Here is a 26,723-nt window from a genome sequence, read left to right on the forward strand (position 1 = left end):
AGGGGGATCCATTTGAAGATCCTGCAGAGCATACGGAGGTTGTTGAAGCAGAACGCGGGCTGTGCCTAGTGACGTGGGCCACCAAGAGTCGTCCCAGGCTGATGGGGTGGGTCCGAGAATGAGGACCTCCGTCTTGTCTGAGTTCAGCTTCAGTCTGCTGTCCTTCATCCAGTCGGCTACGGCCTTCATTCCTCGGTGGTGGTTAGCTTTGGAGGTGTGGGGATCTTCGGTGAGGGATATGATCAGCTGGGTGTCGTCGGCATAGGAGATGATGTTGAGGTTGTGTTGTCGTGCGACGTGAGCGAGGGGGGCCATGTAGATATTGAACAGTGTCAGGCTGAGGGAGGATCCCTGTGGGACGCCGCAGATGATCTCGGTGGTTTTGGAGCGGAAGGGTGGGAGGCGGATGCTCTGGGTTCTGCCGGAGAGGAAGGATGTGGTCCAGGCCAGGGCCTTCTCTTGGATACCGGCGTCATGGAGGCGTGCTGATAGGGTGCGGTGGCAGACCGTGTCAAAGGCTGCTGATAGGTCCAGGAGGATGAGGGCGGCTGTTTCTCCTTTGTCCATCAGGGTCCGGATGTCGTCAGTGGCGGTGATTAGGGCAGTCTCGGTGCTGTGGTTACTGCGAAAACCGGATTGGGAAGGGTCCAGGGTGTTGTTGGCTTCGAGGTAGCGGGTCAGCTGTTTGTTGACAATCTTCTCAGTCACTTTTGCCGGGAAAGGGAGCAGGGAGATGGGCCGGAAGTTCTTGAGGTCCTTGGGGTCTGCCTTGGGCTTCTTCAGAAGGGCGTTGATCTCGGCGTGTTTCCAGCTTTCTGGGGAGGTTGCTGTCTCGAAGGAACAGTTGATTGTTTTCCGGAGGTGGGGCACGATGGCTGCGCTGGCTTTGTTGAAGACGTGGTGAGAGCAGGGGTCCGATGGGGATCCGGAGTGGATGGAGTTCATGGTTTTGAAGGTGTCTTCATCGCTGACGCTGGACCAGACGGTCAGGCGACTGGTGCGAGTGGTAGTCGCAGCGGTGGTGGACTCAGTGGTGGGTGCGGGGTGGTCGGGGTTGAAGCTGTCGTGGATGTCGGTGATCTTGCGGTGGAAGAAGGTGGCCAGGAAGTCGCACAGGTCTCGAGATGGCGGGATGTCATTGGTGATGGAGCTGGGGTTGGAGAGTTCTTTCACGATGCTGAAGAGCTCGTTGGTGTTGTGTGCGTTGTTGTCTAGGCTGTCCTTGAAGGCATTCTTCTTGGCGGTCCTGATGAGTTGGTGATGTCTGCGGGTGGCGCTCTTGAGGGCTGTGTGGTTGTCTGGTGTTCGGTCGTGGAGCCATTTCTTCTCCAGCTTCCGACAGGTGTGCTTGGAGATCCGGAGGTCCTCGGTGAACCAGGCGGCTTTCTTGTTGGTGTGGTTGTTTGTAGAGGTCTTGAGAGGGGCGAGGGTGTTGGCGCAGTCGTTGATCCACTGTGTGAGGTTGGTCGCGGCGGTGTCTGGGTCGGTGGGGTCGGTGGGTGGTCTCAGGGCGAGGGCGGTAGTCAGTTGGTCCTCGGTGACCTTGCCCCAGTAGCGGCGTGGTAGCTGTTGGGTGCGGTGGTGTGTGGTGGGTTTTCTGAAGGTGAAGTGGACGCATATGTGGTCGGTCCAGTGTGGTTCGGTGGTGTGGTTGAAGGAGAAGTGGGGGCTTGCGGAGAAGATGGGATTGAGCGTGTGTCCAGCGGCGTGAGTGGGTGTCGTTACGAGCTGTTTGAGTCCAAGGTTGGCGAGGTTGTCGATCAGGGCGGTGGAGTTGGCGTTGTTGTTGTTCTCGAGGTGGAAGTTCAGGTCCCCGAGGAGGATGTAGTCTGTGGAAGTGAGGGCGTGGGTGCTGTTGAGGTCGGCGATGGTGTCAATGAACTGTGGGCAAGGTCCGGGAGGTCTGTAGATGAGAGTTCCTCTGAGGGTGGTGTTGGGGTCAGTGTGGATCTGGAAGTGCATGTGCTCGGTGGTGGTGAGGGTGTCATCAGTGTTCGTTGAGATTTTGATGGAGTCTTTGTGGATGATGGCGATTCCTCCTCCCACTCCGTTGGTGCGGTCTCTGCGGGAGATCTTGTAGCCCTGTGGGATGGCTATGGCGATGTCTGGTGCTGAGGTGGCGTTCAGCCAGGTCTCCGTCAGGAAGGCGACGTCGGGGGCGGTGGAGTCTAGGAGGTCCCAAAGTTCGATGGCGTGCTTGCGAGCGGAGCGGGTGTTGAGGAGGATGCAGCCGAGGTGGTTGGGTTCTCTGGCTGGTGGTGTGGAGGGTTGGATGCTGGTGAATCTGCAGTTCCGGCAGGTGAAAGGCCCTTGGGTGCGTTTCGGGGTGGCCCGGTAGCAGGGGTGGTCTCGTTTGGTGTTGAGTGCGTGGAGGGTGCTTGCGTCGTAGTGCAGTCTGGCGGTGCGGGTTCCAGGGGTTCTGGTGCTGGGTGCGGTCCAGGCACGGACGGGCGCAGACGGGCTTGCCTTAGGCGTGCCAGCAGCACGCCCGCTTCGCGGCCTCCATATGAGGGCAGAGGGAGGGAGGAGCAGCTGGGAGGTGGGAGCGGGGCGGCCAATGGGAGTGAAGGGGGCGGGGCAGCAGGGGCTCAGCGGCGAGGGAAAAACGGTGGGAAAAGACGGCGGGAGAGGGACAACAGAGCACAGGGGTACAGAAAGCAAAACACAGGGGCACAGAATGGAAAAAACGAAGTGGCACAGAAGCCAAGCGCAGGGGTACAGAAAAAAGGGAGCGAGTAGTCAGGTGGCAAAAGCGGCAACGGAGATTCAACCCACAGGGGGCTGTGTGGCAGATGGGGGGAGCGACCTGCCTGGTGCTCCCAGGATATTACCATTTATATCAAAATACTAACTGCATTCCATTTCATTATCACTAGGTTGGCAGAGGGTGAGACTGGACAACATGGGCATCTCACAGACAAGCCAGTCTTGATGCTTACCTCATATAAAAAGATGCATTTTTATTGCCATGCCCCGGACACTGGCATAAGAGCAAAATCTGGCAGGGGAATTCTGCACCTTTGCCACTTCCTTCATGTCTTAGTTGCCAATGATTGCACCCATGGGGCACACCATACACCTCACCAGAGAGAACATCTTTTCTGCAACAGATGCAATAGGCACTCCATCAACCTGTAAGCTCTCTGCAATGCCGGGGTGCATTTTTAATACGTACGCTGCCTTTCCTGGAAGCACACACACCTGCAACATCTTTCATCAGTCACATCTTGCACATTGGCTGGTTGACAGGGATTTTGGGAACATGTTGCTCATGTGTAGGTCACACAATGGGGCTGCATTTGCACCTATAGATGGGCTCGTCATCATACTCAGTGTGCACTACAACACTATAGATATGCATTACTACAATAGTCACTGCATGTATGTATACGTGATGTAGTATATTTAGAATAGAAACACACATAGGAACATTTAATTTGTTTTTGTTGTAGGCAATGCTAGGTATGCTTTTTCTTCCCATCACCTCATACTCTTCACAGGTCTAACTAAATTACCTCAACAGATGTATAATAGGGCACACAAACCTACACAAGTCGTCATTGAATGTAGTTTAAGTATCCTTCAGTCATGATCCAAATGTCTTGCACAACATCACCATGAAAAAGGGTTACATAAAGCTATTATCCATGTTCTACAGCTACATCCAGGTTCCTGGGGTGAGGCACAGAACTAAGGTTAAAGCAGAGGTGCGGGATCGACTAGTAAATACATTTTTAAATTGAGCTGCTACTTTAGTTGCTGCATTTATGAGGCTAGACAGTGTCTAATCAAAGTGAATGATGTCACTAGTGCATTGTCTACAAACATCATCCTGAGACCCCACTTGCACTACAATAATATCACAAACGTACTATGCTCCATTATTACATTTACATTTCACTTACACAATCATTTTATCACTTTAACTTACAAACCTAAAATCACACTTGAGTATTTAAAATTATTTAAACATACATTGTAACAATGTAATTGTTGTATACAAGTGATGTCCCGCTCTCTCTAACAAAAATTTATTTTCCCTAATAGTTTCAGCTTTTTCTATCAAGGGGGGGGGGTGGATTTGGCGTTTTCTCCACTTCCAGATTCTCTGCGCTGAAGGCTGGAGAGAGATCTCCGCATGCAGGGCAGAGACCTCTATTGTGGTGCAGACATCGCAATCGTACCATGACAAACAAAACACTACTTACAGGAAAGGAAGCCAGCCATTTTCTGGTCATTCCTAGCTTTTGTCTCACCACAGCATTCGCCTCCTCCTTCCGACTGCTCCTTTTGCTATCCAAACCCCCAACACGGCTGAATGACCAGAAAACAAGATGGGAGGGACCCCACCTGCACTGATAAAGAGTTTAGCATAATTTCTGATGGGGTCCTCTAAAATCACCTTAAATCAGTGGGGGTCCTGAGACCCAGCTGAGTACGGCAAGGGAAGGAGTGGTACAAGCATTGTAAAGACATTAATTGCTGGGCCAGGATGAAGGTCCAGGACATTCATAGCATGTCCTCACAGCCACATTCCCCACGATGATTATACAGCACAGGGGGCTCCTTAGAACAGCCTTGTCAACCCTGTACGCTTAGGTCAGATGGAAGCTTTTGCATAGCCCAGAAGTGGTAAAGGTAATATGTTTTTATTACAATAAGAGGGGATTCATTTTGAGAAGCGTTGTTCAGTATTGCCTTTAGTCTAATGTTTGTTCTATCATCATCCTATATTGTCTGTAACATGTCTTGAATTGTTTTAAGAATATAATTGTTTTATTAAGCATATCAATGTTAATTTATTGTATGCAAAACTTATCTCAAGTGGGCATAACATATTTTTAAGGCTTCATATTTGGTGTCCAGATTATATAGCTGATAACATTTTTACATTTCACTTGTTTAACATTTTCATTTTGGAAAAACATGTATATATAAGGCTGACATTGTGTAACTTTAACTTGCTTTCAAACATGCAAATGTAATAAACACCTACAACTACTTTGTAGGAAAAAAACAAATTTGATAAAAGTTTCATAACAATGAAGAGTCTTTACTAAAAACACCTAATTTATAAGGATGTGCTGAGAATATTTTTTACTTTATTGTTCATTGTCTGTGATAATATTTTACTCTGTTCATGTCTCTAATCACAAAATGATGTCCTGCATATGAACTTCAAAACGTTTTCAACCTACTTTTACATATTTACCTATTTGATTTTGTGATCTTTTCATCTGACTTGCATATTATCATGGCATAGGTTAGTGAAAGTCTACACAGTGTCAATATATCTTGTATTTAGATTTATTATATCCAAAAAAATTCTAAGCACTCGTTGTTCTTTTATTTCATACTCTTTCTTTTTCAGCAGATAGAGCTGTCCAAGAAGTATCTCAGCAGGACCCAGAAAGAAAAAAAAAAACATCACAACTACAAAGTAGGCAATGAGGAGGTGAAACATGCTACTAGCAGGGAAAAGGTGTCCACATGGAGACTTTGACAGGTAAGTAATAGGTCGGGATACTTTCCCCCTTTTCCTTTATTTTCTGTTTTATTTTTTTAAATAATTCTTTGCACCAGTATTAAGGGTCTTTAGTATTCGTCTTCATTTAATTTCTCTATGTCCTTCTTTTCTTATCCACATATATCAGTATATTCTACAGTGTTTGTTTTATCCTTATGTTATTCCTTTTCTTCTTGTAAGTTCCTCACGTATTTTCTTTCGATTCTTCTTCCCAGGTAGGTGGTTCAAAAGCTCCAGAATGTCGTCCACATCAAGAGAGGAAAGAAAACACGAAGCCTTTATTAGGTAAGTAGGGGGTGGTAGTTTACTACATTCTTTCTACTTTTCCCTTCCCATCAGAATTTCTTTGACCCTTCCGTTCCGCTGGTGAGTTGTGCAACTATTAATTCCTTGTTGCTTCTTGATATTTTTATGTTAGTAATATGGAGTGTTTTTTTTTTTTTTCTTCTTTTTCTTTCTTTTCCTTTCTGATGTGTATCACCCTTCATTTCCCTTCACCTAGTGCCCTTGTGCTCTTATTCTTTTCCTTTGGTTGTTAGTGCCCAACGCGTTGCCCTCCCCCTCCCAGAATTCCTCTTCCCTCCCCTCTGATAGTTTCACCTCCTTCCCCTGCCCGTCCTCGTACCTGGATACGGCTTCTTTCCTTTCGGGGTACCGAGCCGCTCCTCCCAGCTCCTTTTCTACGTCAGGCCGTGCTGGACGTAGATAGGCTCTGGCACTCATCGGAGTGCCCCCGGGGTACTCCACGTCCACCCCAGTTTCTCATGCCCTGTCACAGAGACCAACACACTCAATAACAAAAAGTCTTTGGGTGGAAGAAGTCAAGTCAGTTGTGAGGGTGGTGGAGATGGGTATCACCAGCCTGGGGTATGTGGATAATTAGTCTCCTCTTGGCCTTGAGCAAGACCGTTATTTGAGGTCAAAAATCTGATCTCAAATGTATCTGTTCCTTCCTTTCCGAAGGGACCCAAAGGGTCAGGCTGCCACCCATTATATCAGAGACCAAGAAACTGATATGTGGAGTCCCACAGGGATCGTCCCTCACCCCCACTCTTTTCAACATATATATCACACCGCTCTCCAACATCATCTGATCACAAGGCATCACCATCATCTGCTATGCCAATGACACCCAACTTATTCTTTCCCTAATGAACACAATAACCACCATCAGAACCAACTTCACCAACAGCATGACCATAGTAGCAGACTGCATGTGAACCAACTGTGTGAAGCTCACCTCCGACAAGCTACTGTATTGAAGTACTTGTCTTCGGCAACAAGACCTCCCCATGAGACTCCACCTGGTGCCTTCAGAACTAAGACCCTCACCTACACCCAGAGACCACACAAGAAATCTAGGGATCAACCTAGATGACAAGCTCAACATGATGGCTCAAGTCAATACAGTATGCACCTATTGCTTCCACATCCTACGCATGTGGCAAAAGATGTTCAAATGGTTGCCTCAGAACATCAGACAGACTGCCACACAATCACTCATTACCAGGAGGCTGGACTATGGCTACACTCCCTAAACGGAAATCTCTAAACAACTCTTACACCAACTCCGGACTAACCAAAACACCACAAGAAGATACTCGACCTCTCATTCCTCACTCGCATCACACAACACTGATATAAAGCTGGTATAGAGTATGGAAAGATACACATATATTATACATCACAGTGAAGACATTAATTGATCACTGGAAGGATTTTTAATTCTGGCACTCACACTTTATATAAATGTGTACTTGTCTCACTCCTCCTTCTAAGAAAACACATATAATATACAGTGTTGACACAATGCATGACACTAAAACATATATATACATGTCACATCACACAAAAATATACACCACAATTTTCAAAAAGCAGGTACTAAGTGTAGTAAATGTTGCACTCAAAACTTGCAATGCTATTTACAACTGTGGGCTGCCAAACACTTTTTCCAAGAGCAGTCCTCTATATGAGGTAGTGATTATCTATACCATCAGTAATAGATAATTGTTCGTACTGGTTAAGTGTGGTATAATCCTTTATCATAGTCTTTTAGTTCATAAATTCATAACACTCCTCAGGTTGTTGTCAACGCACTTCGGCCCTCCATCTATGTGCCTCATCAGGACATAGGAGTGGTACCTTTATGGCGGTCACGGGCATTAGCCCGACCATATTTATACAAGCGAGACCTGCCAAATTCCTTTGAAAACGTCCATCATTAAATGTGCGGGAAGGCGTTGTTATGACTCGCGTCCCAACGTGAGGTCCAAAAGCATTTTTTTTATTTATTTTTTACTTTTAATCTGTGCTTGTCTTAGTCAATCATTTGCAAAGCCTTGGAGACGCCTGCTCCATGCTGTGAGGAACCACTGGTGTGCACAAGTCCCGAATGGTTCCGAGTGCAACTACTCCTGGGAGACTCCCTGGGACACTCACATCACACAGCACATCAAGATGCTTCACTGACTCCCCATTCACAAACACAGCCAATTCAAATTTCTCATGTCTACTTACAAAGCCCTACAGAACACAGGACCAGAAAACCTGAACAGCTGCATACACTTTTTCCAACCTACCAGACACCTGCGCTCTGCCTCACTCTCTCTCGCACACACTTCCCACATCCACAAAAGCAAAACTGGAGGTCCCTCTTTCTCCCACTTTGCACACAATACATGGTTTGACCTCCCTCAACACATCAGATGCTCTTCCTCACTTCTTGAGTTCCACAGGTAGGTGAAGATCTGGTTCGTTGTATAACCACCCTGGGGACCACACACCTACACAAGTGCCTGGATACCCTCTTGGTGTGCTATATTAATCAACATAATTTAACATAACATAACTAAATATAAAATAAACATAACCATATACCATAACATAAAAAGATCATAACATAAAAATGCCAAAACATAGACATTAACATAACATGTCCAAAGAGCATGCCCCACCATCTTAAGGGGCTCTACCCACCACATTCTATGAGTTTTTTGCTTGGACGGGTTAGTTATTTAGTTATTGTGAATGCTGATTGCCTCTTGAGTGTCAGATCTTTCTGAGCTTTGCCTTTCTTCTACACATGTGCAAAGCTTCCCCATTGTATCACCTGCCTTCGCCAATTCCCTGTGTGATTTTGGGCAGCTCTGGCTCGAGTATTCTCTTTACTTCGTCTACCCTTCCACCAGCACATGCCATGACTCCTGACAATAAAGAGATCCGAATTAGTGGTGACTCTGAAATATTAAATCCAAAATGATGGTTGTTAAAAATTTTGGATCGTAAATCGTGGGCTTTTAACCTTAAAGACTCCCTGAAATGTCTGGTTTATTCCTAGGGAGACACTTCTAATTATAGCAGATATAAGAAGGCTATTAAGTTAAATTAATGTGTACCCATCGTTTCCTCTAATAACACAGACTTCAAACAAATTGTAAATCAGACCTGGCATATGCTGTCCTCACTGGAATGCAAACTCTATAAACACACTGTTCACCCTCAGTAAACAGCCCTGATTCTCAACCTCAAAACTAAAGGTTTTGGTTTAAATATCTGAACTCCAATGTTTTATAGTGACATTTTACCAATCTTCTCTGTAATCTTCAGACTATGGTCCTCTTTCGTGCCATCTTTTGCCCCTGTACCAAATAGTACTTGCCAGTTCGGTACATGGAAAATAATCTGTAATAGAATTTTAGATTTCCCAGTATGTATCCGCCACACCTCTATGAATAACCTAAACTACTGCCCATACAAAATTACTGGCAGCAAGAACCTGGAGAAATAAAGGTAACACACCTCATGAAGGGAAACCAGGAGTAAGTAATGTTTAATCCTATTGATGTAAACAATTGGCAATACTTTCATATGCTACTGAGAAAATATTCATGAGGCAACATGCATGCAAAATCTCTTTCTGCCTCATGACTACAAATTTTCACATAAACGTTAATCCTTTAGTTTAAAAAAACTCTGCAGTGGCACAACAAGCACAGTTATGTAGGGATGTGGAAGAGCTTGAATGAGCTTGAGGGTAACCATACAGCTAAAGCAACCACGCCTGTATGTCCTTGTGTCTTGAGACCTGGAAATAATGAGCTTGTGCTCATAAATATAGAAGGATGCATAAGAGGGGGCACCAATGTCACCACTCCCCGTATTTGGCACAGACTCACCTGGATAAAATGCATAAATGGCCTTGTGCCAAGTTTGCACTAACCTTATGCATAGAATCCAACAAACGCAATGCTATTTTCCATCTCTCAATATCCCTATCAATGATCACATTTTCAAGATACAAGACCAGTGGTAGAAGTAGGGAAAGGAAGGGAGAAGGAGAAAACAAAGACACAGGACTCCACACTCTCCTTCATCACTTCTGGAGTCAAATAAGCCTGTTGGCTTTAATGGATGTCTACCAAATAAGAGGTATCTTAAGTAACCTGACATAGAATACTTAACACAAAATCTCTTTATACCCAACTCTCTATACTTCCATAAGAAATTGGGAATTCCTGAAAACCAAACATTAGTCAATTTAATATCTCACAAATATGACTGCATGATTGCCTGTTCTTAAGTTTAGAGTAACTACCTCAAGCTCTGTCACTATACATTGTATTGGAGGATTAGCATAGTATCTACTTGACTTCTGTTGAACTGAAAAAAATAAAATTACTGTTGTGAGGTTACCTTAGCAGCTTTCTATGGACATGCTATTTTAGCCATAGGCCTGCAGCCTTGTTGCAATTCAATTTTATTTTCTGAGCAGAGTCTGTCTTCTGCAGTGATGTTTAATTTTCCTTTATCTTGTATGCTTTTAGCACAGAAACTGTTTTCAATCTTTGTAATCTGACATTCTCGTTCTGTTCTCTGCTCAAGGCTGTCTCCAATATGTGGCCTGCACAAAGTGGAACACCGCAATCTCTGCCACTTCATGGAAACATGCATGTTTTACGTTAGGATAGTTTTCCTAGAACATTAGCTGTTTTATTATAAAATATCTCTGTGCCCCCTATACATTAGAGGGAGAGTTTCAGCTAGAAGTTTGCCACTGCATGCTGTCATTTCATTTTAGATGTCTGCTGAGACTTGACTTCTGTCTCTGCCTACATGAGAGAGGACTCTCAGTAGATTAGCAGCCCTCTTCGCTACTACCAAATCCAGGTACAGGTGATGGTGTCTTCATAGGGATTCTAAAGGGTGGATTAGGGCTAACACTGCTGTGCTCTGATATAGTACTTTAGTGGCATAGGTAGGAATTTCAACACCTAGCATTCTGACACTACAGTGGGACTTTTCTTATGTTTCACTTTCTTTGTCAAAGCATTATTATTATGTTTTATCATTCTAATGATTGCAGTACATGCCATTTTATTTAGAACGCAATTAATTCAATAAAATATATTGAACCAATCTTTGCTCTGTTTCTCTTTGCATGTGTGAAACAAATGTAACTGGGAGCAAAGGATGAGATCTGTTCTACAATGATTTCCCCTGAGAAGTCAGAATGTTATGCGCACAGCTGTCACAAATCACTGCCACTTCCAGGTGCTGGTGAGGTACTGCTAGCTGCCTGAAAGGATTAGGCCAAAGGTTGTCACAAGGTGTGAAATTAGACTAAGTTCCCCACAACCTGGTGGTGCTGCCATCTGAATCCAGCAGTCTCATGGGTACAATAAGAGCCAACAAGTAATTACCATTAATATCCTGATGTCTCCTACTCTTGGCAATGTATACACAGACTGGAAACCTAACACCTTGTACACAATATTCATGAAATAATATACATATGCATTTGTCCTTTACTTCCTTCAGTTCCACCATAGGGTGTTTTAAGAACACATACAAACCCAATATTAACCCATTAAGTTCTGGTGAAAACCAGTGTGAAAGCCATGGGTGATCCAGAAAAGCTCTAGATCAGTGGTTCACAACCTTTTGGCTTCTGTGGACCCCCACTTTATCATTACTGGAACCCGAGGACCCCCACTGAATCATTAATGGAATTTGGGTACCCCCCCTTGAGTCATTACTGAAAACTGGGGACCTATTCTGATACTATTATTTTATTTTCTAAGCAGTTGCGGACCCCCTGAGGAGGCTTCGTGGACCCCCATGGGGCCCCGGACCACAGGTTGGGAACCACTGCTCTAGATTTCTAAAAAATGAGGCAAAGTGCAAATCCAGCAAGGGGTCACGTGTAGGTCCCTCAAGGTTTTCTAAAAGAAATAAATTGCTGAAATAAATAAATATTTAAATGATTAGGAAAAGAAGAGGCATTTGTGACAAAGTTTTCATCCATGGCTTTTTGTTACAATGGCTGACTCACAAAAGCAAAATGCCATTACATCCGCTGGAACCTTCTGGTTGCAGTGATATATAGCGTTTGTAGGTTCTCCAAGAACCAAGGTACCAGAGCTAACAACTGAGCTACACCATACAATGGTTTTTCTTTATGTATTGAGTATAGACTAGGTGAAATATATAGAGTGGAAAATGGCTACCAAGGAAACCTATGCATTTTTTAAATGGACACAAGATGTAGAGTTTGGGAGCACTGGTTATTTGTACATCTCTGAATTTGTGGGCACCCGTACTCAGGGACATCTTAAGAATTTTGGCGGCCTGGGCCAAACATATTTTGGGGGTCCCTGTTCAGATAAGCTTTGAATTTATGTTCCAATTTCAGCTCTTTCATTCCCTCTTTGGCCAGGTCACTGACAGGTTTTTTACTCAGAATCCCTTGCAAACTCAAACGTTGACTAAAAACACATTTTCCTCATATTTCTGTGATGGAAGATTCTGGAATCTGTTGAAAGCCACAAACTTTCCTTCACTCAGCATTCCCCAAGTCTCCTGATAAAAATCGCTCTTCACTTGTGAGGTTAGGCCCAGTGCCCCTGATAGGAAACGGTGCAAAACACAACATGGATACATCACATTTTTCCACTCAAAACTAATCCTTTTTTTCCTTGCAAAGTGAGTAGTTGCTGATTTTGAGCCCTAGCTCAGCCAGCACCTAGGGAAACCTAGCAACCTGGCACATTTTTTAAACTTAGAGACCTGGGGTAATCCAGGTTGAGGTGATCTGAATGGACCTCAGCGGTTTTTTTTCCCAGAATCCTTTGTAAACCTCAAACTTTGACTTAACAACACATTTTCCTCACATTTCTATGATGGAAAGTACTGGAATTTGTGGGTAGCAACGAACTTCCTTCCACCCAGCATTCCTCCCCAAGTCTCCCGATAAAAATGGTACATCGCTTGTGTGGATAGGTCTAGTGCCCATGACAGGAAAAGTCCCAAAACTCAACATTGATACATTACATTTTTCCACTCAAAATGTATCTCTTTTTTGCAAAGTGGGTGTCTGTGGATTTTGGGCCCTAGCTCATCAGGCACTTAGGGAAACCAAGCAAACTTGCACATTTCTGAAAACTAGACTCCTGGGGGAATCCAAGGTGGGGGGAGTCCGTGGCTCTCACCAGGGTTTTTTGTTACCCAGAATCCTTTACAAATCTTAAACTTTGACTAAAAAATGCATTTCCTCACATTTCTGTTATGGAAAGTTCTGGAATCTGCAGGAAGCACAAACTTCCTTCCACCCAGCATTCCCTCAAGACTCCAGATAAAAATGTTACCTCACTTGTGTAAGTAGGTGACAGGAAATGGTCCAATATGCAACATGGATCCATCACATTTTTCCAGTCAAAACAAACCTTTTTTTTTTTTTTACAAAGTGGATAGCTGTGGATTTTGGGCCCTAGCTCGCCTGGCACCTAGGGAAACCTAGCAAACTTGCAAATGTTTTGAAAACTAGAAATCTCGGGGAATCCAAAGTGGGGTAATTTCTGTTGCTCTCAGCTGGTTTTTTGTTTACCCAGAATCCCTTGTAAACCTCAAACTTTGACTAAAAAACAAATTTTCCTCACATTTCGGTGATGGAAAGCTCTGGAACCTGTAGGAAGCCACAAACGTGCCCGTGACAGGAAAAGGCCCAAAACACAACATGGATACATCACATTTTTCCACTCAATCTAACCATTTTCTTTCTGCAAAGTGGGTAGCTGAGGATTTTGGTCCATATTTCAGCCAGCACCTAAGGAAACCTAGCAAATGGCACATTTTTGAAAAACAGGCATCTGGGGGAATCCAGGATAGAGTGATGTGCATGGTTGTCACCAGGTTTTTTTTTACCCAGAATCCGTTGCTAACCTCAAACATTGACTAAAAACACATTTTCCTCACATTTCTGTGATGGAAAGTTCTGGAATCTGTGGGGAGCCACATGTTTCCTACCACCCTGAATTCCTACTTGTCCCCCGATAAGAACGGTACCCCACTTGTGCGGTGAGCCACAAGACCACAACACAAAGTCCCTAAAGTGCTACATTAAGAGATAAGCAGTCAGGGTAGCTACAGTATTTGGGGCTGTGTTGTGGTGCCACCTACAGAAACCTACCAACCACAGATAGTTTTGAAAACTAGACAACTAGGAGATTCCAGGGTGGTAAGTGTGAAACAGCTTTAACAGTATCTCCAGGACCTTGCGTCCCAAGCTTTTTGTAATTCGATGCTGGCTTGTAACCACAGCAAAGTGTGCAACGTGTGATACCAAGTTACCGTCCCCTCACCTGGAAGCTCGGGGAACCAACTGACCAGTTACTATTATAACCCTAAAGTATGAAAAGTTATTCAACACTCTCTATGTGGTAAAAACTTAATCATAATGTGTATCAATGGTTCATCATTTTTCTGCCCTCTTTTTACTTGACTCTTCATACAATACCAAGATATTCCTTCACCCCTCACAACCGTGTTCACCGTTGACGGTGTTTTAGAAAATTTCCCATTCTCCTTATTTTACAGATAATAAAGACTGCATCCATGTCAGAGATTGAGGAGAACCACCAAAGACTTATAAGTCAAAAAAGTCAACATTAAAAAATGAGACTATGTAAATAAATTAATCAACATTAACTGTAATGAACACAACCATTACAAATACAGCCCTGGCCCTACCTTACCTTTCTTCTCCTTCATACTCACAAAAATGATTTCAAACTGATTTTCAAGGACTGAACTGATTATTCCCAATGTAAATGAGGAGCTAAGCACGTCTACAATTGGAAGAGAGTTGTAATGCTTTTGTTTTTTTACACAGGATGGTCGATGTAAAGTATTGATACTTTTCTTGCCATTTTCTATCAAAAATATTCATAATTCCAAGTGTGCCTCATAATTTGGACCCGAAGAATAGGAACAATCTGTAAACTAAAAACGAAGGTGGACTGCTGTAGAGTTAATCGGCTGAAGTGCTGCTGTGCCCAGGTGAATACAGAACGAATAATTAGGTGAACATTTTGCTGTGAATGTTTGGAGAAAATCAAAACCAGGCTGAGCTGGGCTGGGCAATGGACCCTAATGCCAACACAGCGGAGATGAAGCGAAGTGCATAGCTGACAAAAATGTGAACATATAAAATGGATGTTTCCACTTAAACAAGGAAGTAAAAGGAAAACACAAACATATAAAATGAATTAGAAATGCACATGCAAGAAACATAAAAAGACAGTTAACGGCAAAAAAGGAAAGATTACAGCAATTGAAGACTAGCCTAGGAAAACACAACCGTTTACAGGGATATGTTAAATATAGGGATATATTAAAGGCAAAAGAACTTGGCAGAAACAGAACTAAGACCTGTACAAAAAATGTGCAGCAAACTGTGGCAGCAACAACAGCACTGCCTATACTTTCACAAACAACAGCTTCATAGGCTATATCAAGAAGACAAAATAAAACAGAAAACATCATCAACTCACTTTATGGACAACCTCTACCCTTTGACATTTCAGATACACAAACACAAGGAGCAAGATGGGAAAAATGAAGGTGTAGATTTTAACATTATGTACAGTCAACTTGAAAAAGAAACAGAAATAAACAAGGGCAAGATTTGCTGATAAACCTGATAAGTGATGAGGTGGAAGATTTATTAGCATTGTGCGCCAGGAAACAAACAAAAACATATGAAGTTATAATAAAAAGCCTAAATGAATGATTTAACCCACAAAGATATTCTGATTTTGAAAGATACACTTTTAATATGGGACAAGGAGAAGAGGAGTCTAAGGATGATTTCGCAACAAGACTGTAGAGATTAGTAACATGTTGTGACTTTCACAAATTCAACATGGAGTATTATCTTTATACTTTACTTCATTTTTTGTGGCATTTGTTGCCAAGGTTCTATATCACATGGACCAACTCGTGTTTTCATGTCTCAGTAGACTAATGTTGCACATGTTTTCACATGCAAGACAACAACCTTCACGCAGATTTTAAAATGTTGTTCAAGGTTTCACTTAGCTGTCTTAGCAGAGTCACACAAACTGTAACAATATTTTTCTACTACTTATGGCATCAGTGAGAAGTTTCATGTTGTAGAATCATAAGAGACTTTGCAAATGTATTTTCTTACAACTGTTTCACACTAGTAAAATCTATGTGGTTCATTCCCTGGGAACTGTGTACTACTGTATTCAATGTCTGAAATCCTCTGTTCAGAAACCTATGAAAGTATGCTCTTTTTGGATGTATTATGAGCCCCCTTTTTGACTGACTTTAGAAGGGGAATCCATGCCATATTGCTCTCCCGTCGCGCAAGAGAATGAAGTAGAGCACAACACCAAATTCTGGTAGCAGAGGGTGGTCGGCACAGGACCTGTTCCATTCTGTGTGGACCTGTATAAGTAAATTGGACCAGAGACTAGAAACTGTACCTTAATGGTACAGCTGGCTGTGACCTTTAATTTGAATTAACCCTTAACCCGATCAGCATTCCTGATTCCTGGCTGCCATATGAAGTAATGGCAGTTGTCCTGGGGTTCTGAAGTCGTTTTTGTGAGTATCAATAGGAAGAAGCATTGTGTATGACCTAGAGTTTGAGGAAATTTAGAATGAAATGGTGCATGTTGGGTCTTGTACAGCGGGAGAGAGTGTGGTGTCAAAAATGTGTCTGAATTTGAGTATATGTACTACTACGCAGCCTTAATTTGCAGACCTGTGGAGACTATGGTTATTGTCATTTTAATGTTTAGCCTTGATTTTTTTAAAGCGCCAGTCGAGATGTGACAAGGAGTGCTTCAAACTCTAGCTGATTTGTTGAATTGTCTGCTAAAAGTTGATGTGTGTACTGTGAAGTGCTGCAGACCCACTGAGATAGGGACATTATATCAACTGTATGTGTGTACTAATCTGGATCATTGTTCATTTATTCTTCAGTGCACAGAAGTAAACTTATTGGATAAGAGTATGCTTCCGCAGATCAAGAGTTTGATGTGTGTTTGGGAGTGCTGTAAAATGCAAAGTCTGTATTTTTGAGCATTGATTTCTTTTCTATGTAGATAAGAGCAGACAAAAGTTGTTTGCTTTAGTTTTTGCCATTGATAATGCAGTCTATGCTGTGCTGTTGCACCCCTAGGTGTTAAGCTGAGATAGGTCTTTTCGCATCAAGGGTTGCACTGTGATTGCCTGACCTTTGCACTAGTCACACTGGTATTGGCTGAAAGACGTTAAGAGTGCTTTGCGATTGGCTCACTGTTGTAAACGTTTGCGTGTGGTGTTTACACATGAGCAAAAATTATGGGAAATATTTCTGTTACGGTTGTGAAGCCCATTTGCAAGGGAGGGAAGTTACCACCCAAAGGCTCCCCTGCCAGAGAAATGGCACACACAATGTGTTATATATGTGCAAGTGGCTCAAACAGTAGCGTAAGCACACAGAGAAAGATGGGGACAAGCAATTCCCTCTATACAGCACTTTTCACATTAAGAGGCTTAAGCATCTGAGGAAGAAAATTATTAGATGAAGCCCCAACCTAGACTTACACAATAAGAACCTTTAAATATGTGGGAACACATAGTGAATATGAAGGAACGTGAGAGGTACAAGATTCTGTCTCAAAATAAAATTACCCATTGGTTGAAAGCACAATATAATGAGAGGCATAAGATTTAGCTTACCCTGTGATTGTGAGTGAAACGTCAGAATGGGAGAAATCCCCTACCCAGAAAAAGCAGGAAAATGATACACGGACTATAAGTGATGAAGATGAGTTTTTGGATGATTTGTTAAGGTCAAGATGACCCCTTATAATTTACTACGACCAGCAGGTCAGTCCCAACAGCGACCCTCAGAGGGAGGAGCAGTGACAGATCCCTCTGCAGATGCAAACACTCCCTGACATATGCAGAGACAAGTGCCCCCCAACTCCAGCAACTCAAAGTACTACCCCAATGTGAGGTGCCACAAGTACTCCCCAGATTTTTGTAATCATAAGCTTGTCCCCAATATAGATGATTACAAGCACTTCCCAGGTAAAAGCAATTGAGAGCACCTCAATGATTCCAGTAAGCATAGGTGTTCACTTGGTAGTAGAATCCTCAGAGATAGAGTCTGAATAGAGTGTACTGACTCATGAAACAGACACAGGGCCCCCTGCAATAACTGAATCATCACCTCAGCCTAAAGAACATGTCCCCCAAAAGATTAATGTTGTGCAGGTGAAGACTGAGATGCGGAGATTCTGAAAGGAAACTTTGCTATAGATTTTCTGAAACATGATAGCAAGAATGAACTGATATATATGAGTAAGGAAACTGCTAGAATTCAGTGTACAGCATATGTAAAGATGGAGGCTGTACCTGTTGAATTTGGGTTTGATTGGTCACAAAGGAAAAAGTTACAAAAAGTTCAGAGTGACCGAGTGACAAGGATTTAAAGGCAATAAAACTGCTAGGATCGAAAACACTTGTCAAGGAATTGTTAAATTGTATCAGATAGTAGGAAGATTTAGAAAATATCATAGAACTATGGTCAGAAAAGAAAAAAAGGTCAACAGTGAGAAAGAAGAGAGTGGAGACTGAAGGTGACAAAAGTGGTAGTGCCGAAGGTGCAGAGGGAAACCTTAGAGAATGGTACAGCGAGGAACATATGTGCATATTCCATCAAGTTGAGCAGATCTTTTCCATTTCACAAACAGTCTTCCGAAATGTAGAAAGAGAACCCAGACAAAGATTACACCACCTAGATTAAATTGTGAATGCTTCCAAGGTTTTGTATGAAGACATGTTCTCACAGGTGGTGATTTCCGGGGATTTGTGGAAGGGGTGTAAGGAAACTGGCCTTCTCCTTTGGTTAAGGCTAAATAGATGCTGTGATTGCACATTCGATAACAAAGGTACCATTGAAGCAAGTAAATTGGCCTAATATATCGTGAGGGTGACAAAGGAACAGATAGAGTCAGTAGATGCTTTCTTTGAGAGGTTGACGCAGGTTTACAGAGAATAGAGTGGAATTAAAGGCATGATTCCCAAGAATGTGAGCAGAATTGTCTTGACCTCTGTTCTTGGTTTGCACCTGGAGATTAGCGCTCATATACAGCAGAATGTAGTCTCTTGATAAAATCCTTCTGTATGCAAAATACTGCAGTGAAACTCAGTATGAAAAGGAGAGGAAAATGAAAGAGAGGATTCTGGAGGTAGACCAGTGTGGCCTATATGTAGAAGGTGAGATGAATGGACAACCTATATCATTCTTGATCGATACTGGAGCTAGACCATCAATCATTCAAATGGTTGAGATCTTAAACCTTCCTCTCTTGGGAACAGAGATCCAAGTTGTAGGCATCAGAAGTAAGCAGTGCACAAACAAAGTTTGAGGCTGTGAATAGATTCAATCAGAGAGAATCATCAATGTGAGGTATGGGTTTTAAATCCCATGAACCTACTGGGAACCTACTGAGATTCTAGCAGCTAATGAAGAATTCAAAATAAGGTCCCTAAGGTCAACGGTTGGGCTGTCCTCAGTCCTTACAAAGGTTGTATTCTTGGATTTAACGAAACAGTGAAGGAAGAAGTATGGTCCGCCTACTAGTAGTGCTGTTTTAGATTTAATATATAGAATGCACCCTTTATTAGAAAGAGACACATGTACACCCCAGGCCGGTCCCAGTTTGTTGTGGAAGTGTGAAGCACAATAATGATCAAATAATATTAAACAATCCAAAAAATTTTCTCATCACAAATGATTCGTGTTCTTGTTGTGTAATATTTCAAACAGTGCTTGATTTATGGCTACTGGGGGGGGGTCTTTATGTTTTGAGCAGACTATTTATGGATCCCTCCCCCAACAGGATAAAACCCCTGTATCATTATAGTTTCCTCAATAGCACTTAATTGTGCCCCAAAAGAACGTATTTCCCATAGTTGCTGTTTTTTTATTTGCTGCACGGATTTGTAGATGTTCTGAAATGCTCGAGAAGATTGTAATTCTGCTTCTAAATTAAGAGACATTGCTTACATTGGCCATATATTAGATCTAGGATTTTGCAACAATCTGCTTTTCATAATGTGTCTTGTGGATGGAAAGATATTTCTAACTATCTGCTTGGATGGACATATTGGAGATCTTATATTTCCATGGGGTTCATCTCACATTTCCGATGGCTCTTCTTGTAAATTGCTGCTCGGATGCTGGGCAGCAGACGTTTCACCCATCTCTTCATCAACAATATTTTCAACATTGTCATCTTTATTTCTAATACTCTCTGGTGCAGCAATGTTTCGAGTGAGACATAACATATACATATATTTGTTTTAAGTGTGCATTATTTATTATTAAAATAACTCCCAATAAAATGAAATTCAGTGTTTTATTAAACATGGTGACTTTCTAACAGTGTTTGATGTGGAAGAATTGATGTGTCGATGTCTGTTACTCCGAACACTGCTTCTGGTGCGAAGTTACTTCCTATCATTTGCTCCATCCGATGTGCAGGGGGAACAAATGAAGAACCACCTCCATTTGCTGAGCATCAGACATTCTTTGTGCAAGCGTCTCTTTTGTGCAATAATATGTATCATATCAGTGCTTATGGATTTTATTAATGACATGCTTGGTGACACCAAAAGCATTTATTCTTTCTTGGATTGCCAGCCAGATTTTTTTTCTTGACCTGTCACAGTCAAAGATGTTTTCCCAAAAAGTTTGTCATCCTTGGAGGCCCATTCTTCAACTAAAATCTCCAATCCAACATCAGAAAACTTCTGTTTTTGTTTGCGCCCTCCATCACTCTTGCCTTTATCCTACTGGAAACTGTAACAACTCTCTAATACTCTTCTGCTCCAGAGATGTATGTTGTAAGGAAATGCCTCCTTGGCATGGTTATCCCCTGACTTTTTGCCTTTGCTGATGCTATGTTTTGAATTGAAAGTGTGCTGAGGCCTGCTAACCAGGCCCCAGCACCAGTGTTCTTTCCCTAACCTGTACTTTTGATTCCACAATTGGCACACCCTGGCATCCAGATAAGTCCCTTGTAACTGGTACCTCTGGTACCAAGGGCCCTGATGCCAGGGAAGGTCTCTAAGGGCTGCAGCATGTATTATGCCACCCTAGAGACCCCTCACTCAGCACAGACACACTGCTTACCAGCTTGTGTGTGCTAGTGAGAACAAAATGAGTAAGTCGACATGGCACTCCCCTCAGGGTGCCATGCCAGCCTCTCACTGCCTATGCAGTATAGGTAAGACACCCCTCTAGCAGGCCTTACAGCCCTAAGGCAGGGTGCACTATACCATAGGTGAGGGTACCAGTGCATGAGCACTGTGCCCCTACAGTGTCTAAGCAAAACCTTAGACATTGTAAGTGCAGGGTAGCCATAAGAGTATATGGTCTGGGAGTCCGTTTTACACGAACTCCACAGCACCATAATGGCTACACTGAAAACTGGGAAGTTTGGTATCAAACTTCTCAGCACAATAAATGCACACTGATGCCAGTGTACATTTTATTGTAAAATACACCACAGAGGGCACCTTAGAGGTGCCCCCTGAAACTTAACCGACTATCTGTGTAGGCTGACTGGTTCCAGCAGCCTGCCACACTAGAGACATGTTGCTGGCCCCATGGGGAGAGTGCCTTTGTCACTCTGAGGCCAGTAACAAAGCCTGCACTGGGTGGAGATGCTAACACCTCCCCCAGGCAGGAGCTGTAACACCTGGCGGTGAGCCTCAAAGGCTCACCCCTTTGTCACAGCACAGCAGGGCACTCCAGCTTAGTGGAGTTGCCCGCCCCCTCCGGCCACGGCCCCCACTTTTGGCGGCAAGGCTGGAGGGAACAAAGAAAGCAACAAGGAGGAGTCACTGGCCAGTCAGGACAGCCCCTAAGGTGTCCTGAGCTGAGGTGACTCTAACTTTTAGAAATCCTCCATCTTGCAGATGGAGGATTCCCCCAATAGGATTAGGGATGTGACCCCCTCCCCTTGGGAGGAGGCACAAAGAGGGTGTACTCACCCTCAGGGCTAGTAGCCATTGGCTACTAACCCCCCAGACCTAAACACGCCCTTAAATTTAGTATTTAAGGGCTCTCCCTGAACCTAGAAAGGAGATTCCTGCAACAACAAGAAGAAGGACTGCCTAGCTGAAAAACCCCTGCAGAGGAAGACCAGAAGACAACAACTGCCTTGGCTCCAGAAACTCACCGGCCTGTCTCCTGCCTTCCAAAGAACTCTGCTCCAGCGACGCCTTCCAAAGGGACCAGCGACCTCTGAATCCTCTGAGGACTGCCCTGCTTCGACGACGACAAGAAACTCCCGAGGACAGCGGACCTGCTCCAAAAAGACTGCAACTTTATCCAAAGGAGCAGCTTTAAAGAACCCTGCAATCTCCCCGCAAGAAGCGTGAGACTTGCAACACTGCACCCGGCGACCCCGACTCGGCTGGTGGAGAACCAACACCTCAGGGAGGACCCCCGGACTACTCTACGACTGTGAGTACCAAAACCTGTCCCCCCTGAGCCCCCACAGCGCCGCCTGCAGAGGGAATCCCGAGGCTTCCCCTGACCGCGACTCTCTGAGAACCTAAGTCCCGACGCCTGGAAAAGACCCTGCACCCGCAGCCCCCAGGACCTGAAGGACCGGACTTTCACTGCAGAAGTGACCCCCAGGAGTCCCTCTCCCCTGCCCAAGTGGAGGTTTCCCCGAGGAAGCCCCCCCTTGCCTGCCTGCAGCGCTGAAGAGATCCCTTGATCTCTCATTGACTTCCATTGCGAACCCGACGCTTGTTCTAACACTGCACCCGGCCGCCCCCGCGCTGCTGAGGGTGAAATTTCTGTGTGGGCTTGTGTCCCCCCCGGTGCCCTACAAAACCCCCCTGGTCTGCCCTCCGAAGACGCGGGTACTTACCTGCTGGCAGACTGGAACCAGGGCACCCCCTTCTCTCCATTGAAGCCTATGCGTTTTGGGCACCACTTTGAACTCTGCACCTGACCGGCCCTGAGCTGCTGGTGTGGTAACTTTGGGGTTGCTCCGAACCCCCAACGGTGGGTTACCTTGGACCAAGAACTGAACCCTGTAAGTGTCTTACTTACCTGGTAAAACAAACAAAAACTTACCTCCCCCAGGAACTGTGAAAAATGCACTGTGTCCACTTTTAAAATAGCTATTTGTGAATAACTTGAAAAGTATACATGCAATTGAAATGATTCAAAGTTCCTAATGTACTTACCTGCAATACCTTTCAAACAAGATATTACATGTTAAATTTGAACCTGTGGTTCTTAAAATAAACCAAGAAAATATATTTTTCTATACAAAACCTATTGGCTGGATTTGTCTCTGAGTGTGTGTACCTCATTTATTGTCTATGTGTATGTACAACAAATGCTTAACACTACTCCTTGGATAAGCCTACTGCTCGACCACACTACCACAAAATAGAGCATTAGTATTATCTCTTTTTACCACTATTTTACCTCTAAGGGGAACCCTTGGACTCTGTGCATGCTATTCCTTACTTTGAAATAGCACATACAGAGCCAACTTCCTACATATGTCTTGAAAGTGTTAACAAAGCAATGTGAGACTGGTAACTCATTTCCTGGTTATGAGGTTATCAAATGCACTCTGCGCTACATTCAGAATTTGTGATTCTCTATTTGTGACTTCTTCCAATTCGCAAATATAGAATCGCTATTTGGAATTGCAAATCCGAACAAAATGCTAATAGAGAAAACTATTTTTTTTACCATATGATTTACCAATTCGATATGCAATGTTTTTTTTCTCACAAATACCGAATCTGTAAATTACATGTACAAACATAAGGCTCTATGGGATTCACATGAAAGGAAACTGGGCTAATCAGAAATGTGAAAACCTCATAATCATGTTGAGGCAAGATGCAGTGTTTCCACAGATGCCCAGTACAAGCATTTCACTAGAAGCAATAGCTGGTATAACACCTATCTATGAAAGAAGGCATGATAGAACAGGGCCCTGTGATGGAAGTCTATGGCAGTCCATGTAATTCTCTGATAATGGCCCTTCAACAACCAAATAAAAAATGGAGAATAGTGCAGTAATCCTTGTGACCAACACTGTAGTGAAATGTGTAAGCCTTCCGAATTAGATGCCTGCCTCACATACGCAGAGAAAGAGACTAGCAGGATAAGTGGTAACAACACCCGCTGATTCTCCGAGTCCACTTGATTCGAAGTTTCCGAGGCACCAGCAGATGAATAGGAAGAAAGCCTTACTGAGAGTCTGCAGCATCATATAACTGAACGGCAGCCAGGTTTGTGGCCAACAGAAGTGCTACGGTTTCCAGCACAGCGAGAAACTCAGAGACCAGAACTGAACCTCTGTATTTGCTGACTTCCTGGCGAGTTCTCAAGAACAACCAAGCAGAAAGAAATACACAGCCAGGTAAGCAAAAGGCGAAAATCCAGACTCTGAAAGGTGACAATGTGCTGATATGATCAAAAAAGGCCGAAGACTATTAACAGGAAATAGATGTAGAAGAACAAGAGTAAGAAGAACAGTTAGGGATTAGTGGTAGTGACAGTGAGCATCCAGATGTCAAGAGACCAAGAGGGCTGAAAAAAGCAAACAAGAAATACTAAAACCTTGAATGGACTTACTTTGTGAGAAGTGATGCTGACTACTTGATTACCCATCTGACATTAACCAGCTTCCATGAAATGCAGAGACTGTTGCCTAGGTGGAAAATAGTTATGTTAATGATTTTTGAACTTACAAAACCACACTGAAAGGACAGACAATGTTTACATTTGTACCTTAGGCTGACAGTTGAAAGACTATGGAGCCCCTGGGTATACAGATGAAGACCACAATGGTCTAGAGAGAAATCTTGATAGAGTATGTATTGCATATTAGAGTGTGAACTGAGCTGACAAATTAAAAACGGAACTGAAACTGAAAGCTGATGAGATCAAAGTCTTAGTTTTTATTTTTTTCTCCACCTTGAGCTGTAAAGAGACTAACATGGCATTTCAGACACAATAATGCTGCAAATGTTTTTTAATAGCTGTGGCGATTGTATTGATAGCTTCTGTGGTTGGTCTGCAGTTATTTTCTGTTTGGATATGCCTCACCTAATGAAAGTCAATCAAATGCTAGTGAATAGTAGAGAAAGGTTAGAAGGAAGATTAACGTGCAAGGCTAACTTTGAAACGGTCGTTAGTTATGTTTGTTATCAAGTCTTAACTGATTATATAAAGTTAATAAAAGAAGAACATTTTTGTGTTTGCTATTATTTGCTTGCATCTACAGCTGAGAAATATACTTATTTTCATCTTCCTTTGTCCTATTTGTTCTCATGCAATGTGTTTATGAATTTGTTTAATCACCAAGTACCATTAAACTGTTTTACTCTGATTATAAATTTCATTTAGAGAAGGTCCTTTCACTAATTCCTCAAACATGTACATTTGAAAGACAAACTCTGTTTCTCGGTTTTCGAAAGCATTTACGAGGGTGAGTAGAAGGGAATACACTGTGAAGTATGTCCAGCTCTATGTTCAACCCAGTGGAATAACGCAAGTGCACATGAGGTTTCATGTAAAACTAACCATGCCTTAAGAGTTTTTATAGATAAATGTAACAAAACAATAATGAAGGAAAGGTGAAGTTCAACTGGAGGGGGAAAGGTTAGTCATGGCAGGGTATAGGAAAGGTTGAAGAGACAGAAAGATATCCGAGGTTATTCTTAGGTGTGGTAAAGAGAGGAGAACTATGAGTCATTTGTGAAAGGGAAGAGAATGAGACTGCAGAAATGGTGGGATGGCATGACTGTGACAAGATTTATTTGGTGAGGGATCAAGTACTAACAGGACAGGAAGCAAGTATTGGGGACCATATTATGTTTGTGGTAAATGTGAATACTTTCAGTTACTACATCATTGGCTGGGAAGCTGTTACGCAGCTTTAGTGTACCCCAGAATACACCATACAGATGATTTGGGTAGAGGGATTTCTAATAGTTTAAAGAGGAGTAGCTGTAGCTTTGGACTGTTTCTGGGAGATGTATTTGGTACTTTAATGCTGTCTGTTCGAGTAGCTTAGCCAATGTGAAGATTAGACAATTGTCTACCTTAGTAGATAGGCTTGCTACTAACATTGCAGTTGCAACGGCAGGTCATCAAAAGGAATAAGTTCCTATGAGAACCATGGTTACGCAAAATCACCTTGCATTAGACATGTTACTTCTAAAAGAGGACTGAGTCTGCCAAATGCTTCAATTACAGCAATGCTGTGCTTTTATTACTAAAGTAGATAATCTGATTAACAATCCTGTGGTCAACATTATTAATATCACTTCCAAAGATAAGGAGTTGCAGGAGACTAGAGTATGGGAGGGAATAGCTTCTTTGGCTAGTGTCACAGAAGGAAAATGTGCACAGGTAAGTAACTAGTTTAAAAACATGGGAGGAGGAATTTTAAAGCTGATACTATGATACTACGCCCCTTACTAATAATCCTATAAGTAGTAAGCAGCCTGTGTTTTCTCACACTTTGGTTTGGCTCACTTCCATTTTCCTAGAGTTCTATAATTGATTCTGTGTTCTAATTGAACCTTGACTCTGATCCATTGATTAACTGACTTTGAATATATTACTTGACTTCTGTATGACCAAATCTGAAAATACACCTTTGTGGTTTAGCCCCTCCCTATCTGTTGTTCTTGTAGGACCAAATGGGTTCTACATGTCTAACCTGAAAGTTCCTTTTCAAAGTGCTGAAAACAGATGTAGCAAGGAGCACCAAAATCTGTTAAGGGATTAACACTGCTCCTGGCCCATCAGTTGTGTAGGATAATGATGTAGACC

The 26,723-nt window shown here is 43.1% G+C and overlaps 1 long non-coding RNA gene across 1 annotated transcript in view; it reads right to left on the reverse strand.

Moving 5' to 3' along the window:
- Positions 1-5,632: 5,632 nt before the first annotated feature.
- The window catches only part of LOC138292747 (uncharacterized), an 85,156-nt gene continuing 64,065 nt past the window's right edge, over positions 5,633-26,723 (reverse strand). Inside the window, exons 3-4 of the long non-coding RNA XR_011202784.1 lie at positions 24,516-24,591; positions 5,633-6,296 (exon numbers count right to left, since the gene is read on the reverse strand). This is a non-coding gene — a long non-coding RNA (uncharacterized lncRNA). The remainder of the gene's footprint in view (positions 6,297-24,515; positions 24,592-26,723) is intronic.

Source organism: Pleurodeles waltl, chromosome 4_2 (genome assembly GCF_031143425.1).
Source record: "Pleurodeles waltl isolate 20211129_DDA chromosome 4_2, aPleWal1.hap1.20221129, whole genome shotgun sequence".
Taxonomy (NCBI): domain Eukaryota; kingdom Metazoa; phylum Chordata; class Amphibia; order Caudata; family Salamandridae; genus Pleurodeles; species Pleurodeles waltl.